This window comes from Agelaius tricolor, unplaced genomic scaffold, assembly GCF_023055355.1.
Source record: "Agelaius tricolor isolate 1412-34295 unplaced genomic scaffold, bAgeTri1.0.p SCAF_6, whole genome shotgun sequence".
In the NCBI taxonomy this organism is placed as follows: domain Eukaryota; kingdom Metazoa; phylum Chordata; class Aves; order Passeriformes; family Icteridae; genus Agelaius; species Agelaius tricolor.
The window spans coordinates 37,741,087-37,756,648 of NW_027269266.1; the positions used below are offsets into that span (position 1 = coordinate 37,741,087).

At 39.1% G+C, this 15,562-nt stretch overlaps 1 long non-coding RNA gene across 1 annotated transcript; it reads right to left on the reverse strand.

Moving 5' to 3' along the window:
• Window positions 1-9,939: 9,939 nt before the first annotated feature.
• LOC139591394 (uncharacterized) lies at window positions 9,940-13,982 on the reverse strand. The gene is made up of 3 exons (XR_011679631.1): window positions 13,811-13,982; window positions 11,912-11,982; window positions 9,940-10,133 (listed from the first exon to the last, which is right to left on the reverse strand). It is a non-coding gene; the product is annotated as an uncharacterized lncRNA (long non-coding RNA).
• Window positions 13,983-15,562: the final 1,580 nt, after the last annotated feature.

Genomic DNA, 15,562 nt, shown 5'->3' on the forward strand with positions numbered 1-15,562 from the left:
TCAGAAGGTTCCCTTTCTCCCTAAAATGAGAAAAGGCATATTAATGAAAAATAACCTTCTATCTCCTGGCTAAGTGCTTTGTTGGAATAAAAAGAAAATATGGAAAAGTACTGTCGATTTTTTACCTCCATATTCTGCCATTTAGAAAACCAGTGAATTAGAGTAGGTGTAGTACATGATGCACTAGCCCATAAATCAGTTCTGCCTCTTTCTTACTTGCTATAATTAGACATCAAAAGGCTCCTTTTATATCCTCAGTTGAATCAGGATGCAGGCATTCTTATCAGCTTCACTGGACAGAGCAAAGAGAATACTGTTAATTAACTCTGGGCAAGAAGTGAAATAAAAAAGAAATATTAAGTCAAGGTTTTATTGAATTAAACTAAAAGATCAAGTCTAAGAGAATCTTCTCCCATAGAACTAAGGAAACACAATAAAACTGCAATGACTGAATACAGGTTCTGCTAGCAGTAGCATCAAATATTTAGTGTTTGGAATTGATAAATAAGGAGACTGGATTACCAATGATTAGCAAAAAGAGTCTGGAATGGCCATGTTAAAAATAGCAGCTCACACATTTGCAGGTAGAATAGAGAAGCTGCATCAGAAACCTTGCATTTGAAATAAAGGGGAACAGAAGCGTAAGTCAATGCATGTTCAGGCAACCCTGTAAGTTTAAGTGTTGGAGGAAGAAGCACTTGGTGAAAGGCAGCCCTCTAATGCATCTGAACTGATGGAGAACTGAATGCATCTTTCCTTTCACAGTTTTTGCCAAAACAGAGCACCCACAGGCTGGTCTAAAAATCTCTGAGGAGCAGAAACCTGTTCACACTCACCTGTGCAATGCACTTTTTCTATGCTGCATTCTATATACGTAAAGGCCCACTGACCTCTGATGATCGTGATATTTTAAGACAAAATTACAAACCCCTTTAGCCCTCCATCTTCCAGTATGTTACTCAGATGTCTCTGTATTCCCCATTCCAGCACTGTTAGGTTTTGAATCTTGCCTCAGGTCATCTATTAGGATTTTAAGGCATACTTATGTGAGGAAAATAATTTAATCTCATTAGCTCTAAGTACTGAAGACATGGTAATTGATATGATAAACACCTATGCTGAGATGGGGAGAAATTGATCTTCAGAAGACAGTATTTGCCAGCATCTGGAAATGTTGGTTTGCCATAATCAGTTCTTTTCTTGCCTATATTTTGGTTTTAATGAGTGGAAACTAGAAAGATAAAAAGAGCAATGTCCAAACAATATTTCTGTTTCAGAAAAGCCATTGCAGCTAAAGCTATAAAGTGTCCAAATACATTCATTCAGTTTGGGATTTAGAACACAGTAAAAATGTAAATGTCACACTGTTTTTCAACCTTTTGCAGAGATGTCAGATCAAGGCCTATTCACCAAACACACTTGACTATACCTTTAATTTATATTTTTGATCAAGCACAAAAGTTGGAAGTAGCCTCAGTATTAATTTTTAAGAAGAAAATTTTTAAGAAGAGAATTCTGTCACTCCAAACTTTCATTTGTTTCCATTATTTCTTGGAAGGTTCCTATAACAAGAAATACACATGGATGAAATCTTGTTTGCACTAAACTCATCAGGCATTTTCTACAGACTTTATTGGAGGCAATATTTTACCTAGTATCTTAGGAGGAGTAGATTTTACTTTCCCTTGAAGAGTCACAATTTTTACTGCTAAGCAGGCAGTATCCTTTATACAGCAATTCTGAGGCAGCTCATGCAAGTGATAAGAACTCAGAACAAATTTTGATGCATTCTGAGACTATATGAGAAGGTAATTAGATAAATTCATGGAATAGAGTTTTCAGAAAAACAGGGATGATTTTGTCCTTTTCCTTGGGCTTCAAAACAATGTAAGCCCTCTGATTTGGTACTGAATTAAACAATGAGCTCCTTGCCCTTGACTGCGTACAAGCTACTTTTAAATCACTGGCATGCCAGTTCAATTCCATCACTTATTTATTTTTTTAGGCTGGAATAATTTAAAGCCAAACTTAATTAAGCTTCTGACATTGTGAGATGGCATAGAGAAAACTGTTTAAAATACGAGCCTTGTGTGACTTGGTTCTTGATATCAATCCCATTTTGATTTCCTACATTATCACTGTTTAAAACATGTCTTAAAGCTGTAGGGTTTTTTTCCTATGGCTGGTGTTTGTCATCTTTTGCACAGATCTATGACTTCCTTTGCACATAAAGACATGCATGTTCCTATGGAATATGTTATATCACTTGGCTGGCTCTTGATTACATCTTGTTTCTCCCCAGATGAAAATACCCGGGGTGCAAAGACAGACAACTTCACTTTTCTGTTTATTGTGAAAATCAAGCTGAAGCTAGAGAGGAAGAACTGGGCATGGAACCAATCAGCACTTGGTCTGAAATATTTTAGGGCTTACCTGACTGTTAATGGACAATGATATTTTCCTTCCTATATTTGCTGGACTGGCTTGACTACAACATAAACAGAGATGAGAGAGGTCACAGAAAAAGACAGAAAAAAGCATGGCTGAAAGAAGGGAATAAAAAAAATACACACAAAACATGACAGAATCATAAACCAGGACTCTGGACAAGTAGAAATGAGGACCTCCTTGGTCCAAACTCTTCTTGTAAACTGTTATACAGCTTTAGGTAACGAGCAGATTTGACTAGCTTTGGAAAATGGAACATTTTTTCATATCTTCTAGCTAAAATCTTGGTCTTATTAGGCTTCAGCATTTCAGTGCTAATGAACTGCATTCCAACTTCACTTCTTTGAAAGCCTATGGTTCAGACAAAATTACTCATTGATATATAGTGGTAGCAGTTCGTTCACTTAGAGTGAGAAAAGGCTTACGAATGCAAAACAGCCCTCTACTTCTACCTCCTGTCTAAGTGTTTTGTTGGAATGGAAAAAATCTACTTAGATTTGCCATTTGATTATGCCCTGCATTTTAAATCACACTGAAGTAATGTGATAGACTGAACTTTGTTTACATAAACTGCTTAAGCCTTGTGATAAATTTCTCCCTGATAACCTAGGACTGATGCCTTAAAGTGCCATCAGTTTTCCTGCCAGATAAGGGAAAAGACAGGTAAGCAGCTGATCCTTTGGAGGCATTCTAATGCTTTTTATCATATCGATTTCCTCCCTCCCAGAAAGGCACACCTGCATCTGACAGTGTGAAACTCCCCACCATGGGAGGTGTTGGCGTTCACATGGAAGCAAGAAGGTTTTTCCCCTCCTAGTAAGGCACAAATGGCACAAGGAAAAGCATGGCCAAGCAGCAGTTGGGTCATTAGAAGGGGTCACAAAACATCAAAGTCCCCCGAAGTGTCCCCCAACTCATTTCCACAGTGTTGCTTCAGACAGCATGAAATCCCTCTGCAGGGGAGGTGTCAGGTTCCTGCTGCAACCTAATGATTTTAAAATAAAGCTGGCTCATATGTACACAGGTCATTCACTGTCTTTTCACTCTAATCTACCACAAGGGATCTATTAAACAGAACCTCAACTACCCTGCCTCAGAGGCAGGTTGTAACAACTGATAAATAAAAATCTATAGAACTGGCAGGAGAGGCCAGAAGTGTCAAAAGTGGTCATATTACCACCATTTAAAATCCTTAGCTGAAAAATTAAGAAATAGCCATGTTCTGTTCAAAGCATATGAACAGCATATAAATGAGGAAGGTATCTGTTTACACAATCCAGTCTGCTTTGATTCAAGAATCAGTCAAGCAGATGCCCAACTTGAAAGATGGATTACACATTCACATACCACAATCAAGGTCAAGACAGCTCTCCACCATTTCCTGGTACATAATATTTCAGACTTGAGTTTTTAATCATTGGCTTTTTGGACACAGTTACTTTAACCCATTGAGCATCAGCTTGGATGTGCTGCCTGAATACTTCCACTCACTTGTTCTGAAGGGCTGTGGCAGAGACAGGAACTTATTCCACTCCTCCTCATTGCTCTAGAAAACCCAGGTCTGTGTGAAACATTTATACTCTCAGCCTCAAGATCCATCCTCATCTGCCGAGGTATTTTGTCTCTGTTCTGGCCTCTTGGGCCAGGTATTGCTTCTTGCAGCTTGTGATGGAAAACTGGTAAACCATAACAAAAGCTAAAAGGCCACTCTTCAGAGTTCTTGGGGGAGAAAAAAAAAAAAAGTAAAAGCTTGAGGAAGAGACCTAGCAAATACTACACAAATTAAAGATTAGAAGAAAGGGCTGTTCTGGTGACATATCTGCTGGGATCTGCCTCTGTGCTTTAACTTCTGAAAGATAAGCCCAGGACCTCCCTTCATGAGTCAGCAGTAACATAAAAGTAATTGAACATCCTGCAAGGAGAGGCCTGTCGTGTTCCTGTATTTCACTGCTTCAATAACCGAATGTTATTAAAATTTCTTGCAATCTTGCTATTAGGCAGCGCCTTATTTGATCAAATGATTATGAAAGATGGAGGGGGCTGTTAGCTTATAGAGTTTCCTTCTGATACAGAATTACATGGTAGGCTGATTCAACCTGAGTGTGAAAGCAAAAATAAGAATTTCTTTGCCTCCTTGCTCATTTTTCTATTTTGATTTCCTTATATTTTTTATCCAAGAATGTCATAGACTAGTAATATCCCATGACTCCATTTCACACTTACTTAGCAATGGTATTTATGACTTACCTCTGGTAGCAATCTCCTTTTGTGAAGGTATGCAATATATCTTGGGATCAGGCAAAACCTCCTTTTCCTCTTTTTAGATGATATCCTTGCACTCTTTTATCTAACTGTATTACCAGTTTTTTTCTACTACTTTTCTGTAGCTTTTTCCTCCTTCACTTCTATAGGAGACAAATATCAAGATGAATGTCTGCTTTTACAATGTATTCCTTGGAGGAGGAGAGCACAGGAATTTGCTTTGACATGCTCATGCTTTTAATTGTCTGGAGTATTCTCAAGACACATCAGTGTATTATCTTTCCTAATTTCCTTTTAATCCTCTACACCAGTCTCTAAAGAGCTGGTGTTGAGTCTCTCCCTGATATCCCTGGATGTAAGGATGTTCAATGCATATTCCCTAGCAGAAACAAAGTCATGCCCAGGTTCAGCCCCAGAATGTAGCATTTTTAGACCAATACATGGATACATTTGAATGCTAGAAATCTCATGTCTGTTTATAATTATGGTTGTAATGTTTCCCCCAGATAATAACATGGAAATGGTCTGGGCACTACAAGAAGAAAAAGAAAGCCCACCATTCTGTTAGAATCTGGTTTTACATCACACCAGACATTTCCATTACCTTCTTTGCTATGCCATAAACACAGGACTTTGTGTTTCTTCCTGTTCTCCACAAAATCCTGTGAGAACCCAGAGAATGGTCTCAGCGAACAAGCTTCTGTAGCAAAGAATAGCCAACCCACTGGTGGAAAAAAGAGGCTTCAGGAAACATAACTATGTGACAGAGAGGACAGGCCTTGTTGCTCTTGCCTCTTCTCAGCTTTCTTAAGTGGAGTTTCTTTTCCCCTGTCTTTGGCCTGATGATGCAGAATTTGATTACTATGGCAAACAAATTCTGTTAACAACCAGAATGAAGCAATCAATTTAGAAACTTACTTACCAGAAAGTTTTCCCCCCCTCATATTAAAAAAAAAAATAATAAAAAAATACAATTTTTGCCATAAATCTTTTGCTGGCAGATGCCACTGCTGTGATGATATCCATCAACCATATCAGTCCCATTCATTCCTTGCTGGACTTGGTACTCAGCAGCCTCTCCATCACATCCATGAATAATCTCTCTTCTGAATGGCCATGCCAGAGCTTGGACACACAGGTCACAGGAGAGCCTGCTGCTGGCTCTGGGAAGTCCTTCCTGGTGCTTGCTCAGTTCTTCATGCTCTATTTCACACCTTTGGAGGGAAGCATTCCTTTTACCTAAAGCAACTGTGGCTGCCTGAAAATTAGGCTTAGACTAAACTAATTCACTATATTGATTCTGTAGGCCATGGAGAGAAATAAGAATCTACTAAACACTGATGCTACCCACCCATCTCAGGCTGGAAGGACTACTTTCCTCACAGGCTTCAGCAGAACAGAGAAGTGTCATCAACTGACTGGGCAACAATCTTGAAATACTGATTCAGGCTGCGATAGGCAATATTTTACCACTAAATTTATGGCTTTTCAGTTTTCTAAGAAGCAAACAAGCATTAGAAATACCATATGTGTGCAACAGTGATGTCCCATGTATTACAATATAGTGACATTTGTGTCATTATGAGACATTGTGACAGAGTGCAACAGCTAATGTACTGAAAGCTGATACATATGGCTGAGGTACCACAAATATAGATCCATGTCAATCTGCATGGCATGGTCATGGCTGATTTTGGGAATGTTATGATCCTTCTGACTATATATTGAGAATCCTGCCAGCTTCTGCGGGGCGTTTCCTTCCCCTTTCCCATATACAGCTGCTTAAACTGTGACTAGAAAACTGTCACAGGCCCCCTGTACCAGGGAATCAACTGAAATTATGAGAGTAGGAACTGCATTTTCCTGTTCTTTATATTCTTCCATGAATTCATAATTTTTCCAGTTCTCTTCTTCTGCACTGCTTTTCTGAGTCTTTATGTCCCTGCCTCCCCCCTATTCCTTTTAGATTATCTGTCCATTTAAAATTCTAACAACACAGTAACCATTTCTCATGCTTTTGATGACAGCTCATAATTGCTGACAAGAAAGAGAAGTAAACCATGAGAAAATGTGAATGCATTAAATTGTCATAATATCATAGACACTCCTGAGATCAGTAATGAGGAGGTTGGGCTTTAGTTAAGACAGCTAGACAGCAAATATATACCAGTAAGAAATGGCAGAATATAAAATTGAATAAAATAGTGGCTGTGGAAAGGTAAATTAATATAGTAAGGAAAGCTATGTTAGAATGAGACAGGAAAAAAACCAGTTCCCTTTACGTAGCATAGAAAACATGGGACAACTGGCAATGAATGACATTTGTGGCACCTAACTGGTGCCATTCCACTGTCATTCTGCAGGAGAGGTGGTGACTCCCCACAGATTTGCTGCCTTCCTTGCTGTAATCACTGGACACAGCACATGTTGGGCTACTGCTGTGAGCACAACCACAAAACTCTTCCAGAAACTGGGCTCCTTTATGGGTCATGCAAACATGTAAACTTGTTGGTTCACCAAAGACAATTTATTTTTTGCACTTCTGCTTCTCAACCCATGCTATTTAACTGAGGCAACAGACCAAACATTTCTGAGGCCTCTCCTTACCAAGAGAACAAAAAGGTGACAAATTCTGCTGATGATCCTGCAGAGTCCAGCAAGAAGGGATTTTATGAGAGAGGCAGTTGGAAGTTGGAATAAACATAGTTTTTTTATTTCTGGAGCAGTGTCTATAGCTCCAGCCTCCCTTGCAACCTTCTAGGAGTGTTCACTTTTAGACAGAAACATCATGAAATCAGCACTGTAATCCAGCTCTTTGCTGGGTTTATGGGTGGAATTGCAGTCCATCTCCGCTATAAAATGTGGCTTTAAGAAGGCCAGCTTTGGTAATGACTTGACAGTCAGTTTATGAAGACAATACATTTCTGTATCTGCTGCTTTTAGACAAAAGAAGGTAAAAGCTGAAGCAGTGAAGTTGAGAAGAATTCACCTCTTTACATTTTTCTGAGAAAAAAAATCATTGCACTAACATTAGATTTAAATTTAAGCCATAATAATCAAACCTGAAAAAATCCCAGTGTGCAACACTGAATATCCAGTACTTACCCCAGATCATCTGCTGTTGAAAACCTGATCATGTCTCCTGAGGTTTCCACAAGTGGTTCCAGTAATTGGGGTTGCAGTTGGCCAGCTGCCGTTGAAGTCAAGCTCCCCTAATTAGGAGACCTGCCCGTGCTCCCCAGGGAATTGCCTCATCAGGACATCCCTATGTATTTCTGCAGACCCCTCAGACTTTCTGCTTTCAAGGTTACCTAGAAAATGTGCTTCTCAGAAACACAAAGGGATTCCTGCAGCAGCACAGATATTAGTTGGAATGTATTAACTTGGATTAGGATAAACTGGGGATGGGGGAAGGGGGTAGGCAAGGGGAAATGACAAGGAACTGATAATCTACTTGTGATCTATTCTACAAACATCAAAGAGGGTGAGATTTTGGGTGGGTTTGTGGTAGAGATTTTTGTTTTTATTCTTTTCTAAGGATGGATGAGCATTCTAAGAGAGAGAGGCAAATGGCTCAGGTGTGTTTTGGTGTTCAGAGGAGAAAAGGAGGTGCCAGATCTCAAATCCAATACATATTTTACACAGTAGAGGAACTATAATGCAAATCTATTTCAGTGATCTGGGCGTGTGCAGCAGGGATCCCAGATTTCCACAGTCCCTTTTAAAATAGCTTGCACATAGCAGTGAAGCTTGGCAAATGACCTCCTTTCACATGACTAGCCAGTCTTGGCTGACTAGCTTTTATAGTCAGCCTGTAATGTGAAACATATAAAATACTAATCTTAAGCACAGCTTACATTTTCCTTCTTTCTCACCTGATTCTGATCTCAGCAAATCAAGTTAGTGGCTCATTAGTCCCAGGCTTTACTTATGGAACACAAAACAGTTGTTCTTATGCAGTATTTCCCTCATTAAATTCTTGGTTGAGGTAGGAAAAAGTAATTTTCCTTCTGGAATCTGAACAAGATAGCCACAGCCATAAGGTTGTGTTACAGATGGATTGATGGGACAGCTGAGACAAGAATCTCTTTGCTGAACAAGCTAAGGAATAAATGCTCCTTGTGCTGGGAATGGAAGCTAATACAAAGTGTTCAGGATAAGGAAATGACCTATCTCACAACTCTCTCTGTACAACTGAGAATCTCACCAGCTTCCCATCACAGAATGCTCTGGCTGGTGCCTAAGGTACTCAGATGAGTTTCATTTCTTTGCTCCAGTGTTTTCCATACTTAATGCCTATTCTCAGAAATATCCCATTAACATCCACTTTCCTGTAAATGTCCCTAGTGACTTGACATTTGGGCATCAGCAGCTTATGTGGCCTGAGATGCAGTTAATTTTAGCAGTGGCAAGACTTGAGATAGCAGTTCTCTCCACACAAAAATATGGGTGGCATGCTCATAAATCCAAATGTTAGTGGTTTGAAAAGGCTGACAATTTCTCTTTGTTTCATGGAAAAGAAAAAGAGGCAAATTCACGATAAAAAAGAGGAATCTGCACACATTTGCCTTTTGAGTCCACTGGCACATACCCTGCCAATACTGCCAGTTTGATCAGTATCTTGGTGAAATAATCAAATCTGGCATATTTTACTGCTTTATGGTCTTTGTCTTCAAATACTCCTGCTATGTCTGGAGAGAACTGCCAGGGCAAAAATAACTTACTGCACATTTCAGAGCACTATCTTCAGCATAGCCTGGATTCTGTCAAACTACATTTCACCTGGGGAAGAAAATGAGGAAAAAAAATGACCCCTTGTAGTCCTGAGTTCCTCGGTCACTGGGATCAATCTTGTGAAAAATTAGGTATGGACATCATCCCCATGCAGAGCTGGTGGTCTGGAGGAAGCACCCACAGTGAGGCAATGCCCTTAGGGAGAGCTGTATCATATACACCTCTCACAGCAGATTCAGAGCTGAATCATAAGCAGTCCCCATGATGGTCTTGGGAACCTGCAGCATGCACAGCCTCCCTGTCATCCCCAGGACAGGACAGGCACAATACACTCTACTAAGGGTGTTACTGCAAAGGAAGAAAGAGAAGAGGAGATACTTTACCTTCCTTGAGTTACTCTGTGCTTGAACACCTGCAGGAAAGATGAAGGTTATTAAATTCTGCAACAGAAGAAGCGTGGTTTCTGCAGGTTGAAGTCTTGAGGGTCATTGATACTGTTTTATAGGATGGTACAGTTATGGCTGAAAGTCTGCCTGGAGCTGGGACAGGTGTAAGGCCAAGAACTCTGCTTGGTGGGGTCACACTGCACTCACCAGCAGGGTGTTTGCAACAGGGTTCCTGGTCTTCCTCCTTTGTTGTCTTCCAGACCCTTTTCTTTCTCAAGTTTGGGTGATATCACTCAAAAATTACTGTGGGGAGAGGGAGAGATCAACAATTGCATATTCCCACATGCACAAGTTTTATAAGACACCATGTGTCTGTATCAGATATATAATTATTCCAATAGAAAATCTTTACACTTTAAATAGAGAAGTCTGAAAAAACTAAAAAGCCTGGTGCCTGGAAGTGACCTTTCTGTTATTCTGAGTCTCTCTGACAAATGTGGCAGCAGGTCACCCTTGTATCATTGCTCAGTGCAGCCCGGTCCTCCTTGTCCCTGCACCAGACAAGTATTCCCAGAGCTGGCTGAACTAGAGCTGGCTGAGTTCTCCTTAGCAGACTCCAAATTGTGTGTAGCACCCTTTTCCACTCTTGTTAACACAAATCTTGTTTCAGCTCTCCAAGTTCCATAAAATAAAGGTCAGGCCTGGAAAAAAAATCATCTAGATCCACATTATTGGTGGGTTGCCAATTGTTGCTATTTATGATGTTGGGAGTTCAAAGAGCATTTGAGGGGATGCTGAAGACACTTGGGGGTGTTTTGCTTTATCCCATAATACAGAGAAATGTGTAAATTTAGGCATGTGGTGAGAAGGTAAGCTAAGTGTATTCTTGTAAAATCTGTAAGAACTAATTTGCTAGCCCAGGACTGCATTTTCAGAGTGGGCTGCTCTCGCTGATCATGTTGGGTCATTGGCTGGAACATGTTAGCTCTTGTCAGTGTTTTGGGGTTTGGTGGAAAACAGCAACTCTCAGCAAACCTAGGTGTTTCAGAGTTGGAAAAAGAAAAGTCTGACAACATTCTCTACACTGTTGGAGCAAGACAGAAGGAGTGAGACACTGGTTTCATGAGGAGTTCAGACATAATAAGTGGAAACAATACAATATAAATTTTCATGGGTCACCCATTGTTAAGCAAAGCTCTCATTAAAGCAAGGCAGAAAAGAGCAAACTCTGAACAGAGTGATAGCTTTAAAAGTGGGTTTTTCAGCTTTTATTACATTTCACTGCATTTTTCAGCCATTTATACCACAGATAACCAGTGTCTGCTTTGCACTGGGGTGGAGGATTACGGCAGCTAAGGTGTACTCTTTTTTTGTGGACTTCTCTGCATTTCAAACATTGGTAATTAAAAGGAGAAAGGTTTATTTTCATGAAGAATTTCAATTGCCAAAGAAACACAAGAGAATTTAATCTCCCATCCTAATATTTTTGCTATCTTTTTTGAGATGCAAGAGGTTATTTCTAGTGACTGTAGGAACCTAGGACACTGCCAGTTTTGAGAAAAATCTATATTTGATAACTTACAGCCATGTCCTCCAAGTTCTGGGATACAGACTGAAAGGATCAGCTTTTGGAGGAAAAATAGTCCTATAATCCTAGGCATGGAGCACTGAAATTTGGCTCGGATTTACATTTCTGTTGAAAAATTATAAACCCCAAAGTATTCAAGAGATATAAACCCACATCTCTTAGAGCACTAAAGATAATGATGCAGTGAAGTGCCTTCACATATTATATGACCACCCCTTTATTTGTCATTGTGCATTTCAGGGCTCTGCCAAGTTGAGATAGGAGCCATGCCAAAATATCTGGTGCACAATGAAATGGAGACTAAGAAGATTAGATATGAGCCTCAAAGTCCATTCAGGGACACTGGCCAGAGGAAAATTCACAGATTCATTTCTTTGGAGCTTGTTGTCTTAGGTGGGTTTTGCAGTGTGTCCCTTAAATCCTGCTGCTAATTCTGACTGCCTTCTCTCTCTCTTCTTGCTACAATCTGCCTTCTTTATTATAGGTTTATTACCTGTCTCCTGGGTAACAGCTCTCACTACTGAGGACTGGTTTCTTGTGATGATATCTTTTAATTTCTTTTCCCTGTAAAATCATAAGAACATGTTGAAAACTACTTTCCCCAGTTCCTACTGACTTACTAATCTATCTGGTCTGCAATTTGATTCCTAGAACATTTATTTCTGATCACAGACTATTATCATCATCATTGGAAGCATATGACCTGAAGAGAAACCATAACTGACCTGCCCCCTTTTCACTTGTTTAGCCAAACAGAACTCTTTAACTCTAAATTTCCCAAATATTACAACAGATTTGGAAGGGATGAGCCAAAAATGTGGAGATCAGCTATCCTTATGCTTTCTGAGTTTAGCTTAACATCCAAGAGATAGAATAGGGCTGCAATAAATTTCCCTTTATTCTAAGTATGGTCCAGCCTGTAAACACAACTTCCTTGCACACATCAAATAGAAGGAAAATCATATGATTATTTGGTCACAGAGACTTGGCATAAAGTTATCAGAGCAGAACCAGAGCTCCCTGATTGTCATTATGGTGTGCTATTGCCAGGTGCAGAAGAATGAAGGGACATGAACAGACTCAAAAGTCTGGCAAGCTTTATTGCTGCATTTGATTTTGAAAAATCCTCAAAGTCTCTTTATAAGCAAGAGACATACTGAGTAATTTGAAATAAAATGTCCCTGTCAGGAAGGCATTCCAGTGAAATTCCAAGTACTCTTCTCTCACCTGTTCACCTATTACATAGGCAGCCTCTTCTTGTGGCAATACAAATAATTTCATGGGCATGACTGTTCTGGGGCACAGCTCCTACAGTGACATCTGTAACTTTCCAAAACCACAGAATGGAACAACCAATTAATTTCTTCATAGCTCTACTTCTCCTCATATGCTACATTTTCATATTCTAAATCAATTTTCTCTCAATATGAAAATAATACTGAAACAAACCCCTTTATTTCATAAATTATTTGCCTGCCTCATTCCACTGGATTGCTTTCACCTTTAACTGTGTACTTGAAAATTCATCAGAATGTTGCTTTATTCATTTTTCTAATATTAACTATGGTAAGGAAAGGAGAAGCAAGAGAATAAACACCAAGGACCACTTTTTCCAATGGAACTCCAAAAAGTCACAAATAGTATGTGCTGGTGTACAGCTTTACATGAAAGTAGATTTATATTTACATACACAAAACACATCATTAGCCACACAGTGTTTTATGAACATGGAATGTCCCAGTGCCTGCACAAACACAAACACTCACAGATACCCTGAACATATTTCTTCAGAATGACTCACAGTTTGCCTTGAAAAGGCAAGTGGAACTGGCAAGACTGTGCTGGTATTTCTACCTAATGAAACTTTTCCAAGTACAGAACAATCACCTGTGGTCCTTGGGTATGAAACCCAGCGAGTCTGAAGTTGAAATTGTAAGTCATTTCTTAATGATCAGAGAATCACATTCTGCAATAAGATAATTTCTTTTCTTTTCTTTTTTTTTTGGGGGGGTGTGTGTGTTTGTTTTTTATTTGTTTGTTTGTTTTTAAATGTATTTCTCTCACCACCAGCAAAGAGCATTGTAATACTTTTTAAAAACAAATTACTTCTGTGAGGTGAACAGAGCATAAGGAGAACAAAGCATAAGTAATTTCAGCCCAAAGGGTGATTTTTTTGGAAAGCATTGTGCATTGTGAATAGAAGGTTTTGGTATGAGAAAGTTTTTTCACTTGTAACTATAATGCCTTGTTATAATGAATGTTAGAAGTCAATCCTTCATTACCCAGCAAACAGAAATTAAATAGAGACCCAGTAGGTGACTTGGATTTAAGACTCAGTGACAATATATTTCCATCAGTCCAATTTAGCTTTCTTTTACCAGAAGGTCATTACCTTCTGAATGCAAATCAGGAGAGTGTCTTCACAGCCATCTTTGGGAATATTTGGAAGTGCATTAGTAGGCATCTAGCCATTCCAGTTACAGTAAGGAGCATTAATCACTAATCCATATGAAGCATCTATCTGATGACTGTATACTTTGTATCTTCTTCCTAATGGACAAAAAGGAATATGTTCTTAGAAATATGCAGAGGGACCACAAAGTTCTCTTTATAATTTGTAACTACATAATGAGAGGCAGAAAGCAAAGAAAAACAAACTATTTTATTTATTACATAGAAAGAGCATTACTTTTCAGAAAAGCATTTTAATTTTCTTCATTACCACAGAGTTTATGTTCTTCTGCTTTTTATTTCCTATGGGCTTGTCTGTGCTGTGTGTTGCATTTCTGTGGTCCACTTTAAATTCCAAACTGACACAACCAAAACCTGTTTTTTAGACTTGATCTCATTAAAATAAACATTTTCCAAGGGATGTGGAAAGGGAAATAAGGTAACAATATTAATATTATTCTAAGTTTCACACACTCACCAAGGCAATTCGAAGGTTCCCATTGCCATCACAGTTACACTGAGCCCTGGGCCAATGGTCTCCTGGGAAAGGGAAGCAGCCAGAAACCAAAGGAGAATTGCCCTGGCACGTCTCATGTTCAAAGACCTTCCTTAGAAAAGACTCTGTATACTTCCTAACTGCTGCTCCCTTACATGCCCCAAGCTCTAAGCCTGGAAGAAAACACCAAATTTTAACACCATTGAGGAAGACCTGTGTGGAGATACAGAGACTGAAAGTAAAGATTAAGCTTTCTTAAAAACACATTTTTTCCAGACTTCCTAACTAATTTAGCAATTTAGCCACAATTCAACCACAGCATACTTATGGGAAATCAGTACATGTACTCTTCAATTCCACTCTTCATGACAGAAATTATAAGGGTAAATATCAGGGGATCTAATAGCCTGTAAGACTGAAAACTCCAAGTTGCTTCTCTGTTTTTCAAGAAGAAGTGAAGGCTTCTTTTGATAAAATATACAAAAAAGTATGTCTTTATGGACTGAATTAGCAAAAGAGATGAGCAAATCTGGAAGACAAACAGGAATTTTTACACAATAGTTTGTGTGATATTAGGTAAGCAATCATATGTGACTGTAGGCATATATATCTCTAGCCTAAGTGGTTGAAGCTGATATCTGAACTGTGCTGAGTGAGCCTTTTCACTTACTAAATAATCCTTTTTTCAAAACCATTTTCAATCTAAGTCATTTTAGAAATTCAGATCAATGTTCTGTTGTAAAGAGTCAGCTCCCAGTTGAAATAAAGCAATTCTAAAGAGTTAGAAATGCACTTGATAGCAATCCAAACCATGAATCTGGACTAAAACTGCATTTAATGATAAGTTTTGAAATATGGCAAAGAGCCTTAAAGTAAAACCAGATTTTGATTAAATGTTTATGGAACTGACCTTTACCTAAACTGTAGCCTGGAACACAGACTTCAGTAAGTTTGAAGCATAATTTTAAAGCACAAAGTCAGCTTCCCCTCCACAGAGACTGCCCAACATATAGTTTATAGCAAAACTTATTTATCCCGTGGCCTCAGATGCTTTGCATGGGTTTACAATGTAGCATTTGGGATCTGCCACACAGCATTCAGAGCCAGATGGCTATTAGAAAGTGATACCAGCCTATGGTGGGACCTCAGCACTCTGTATCTGATCTGGGTATTCATCAAATCATCTCAGAATCAGCT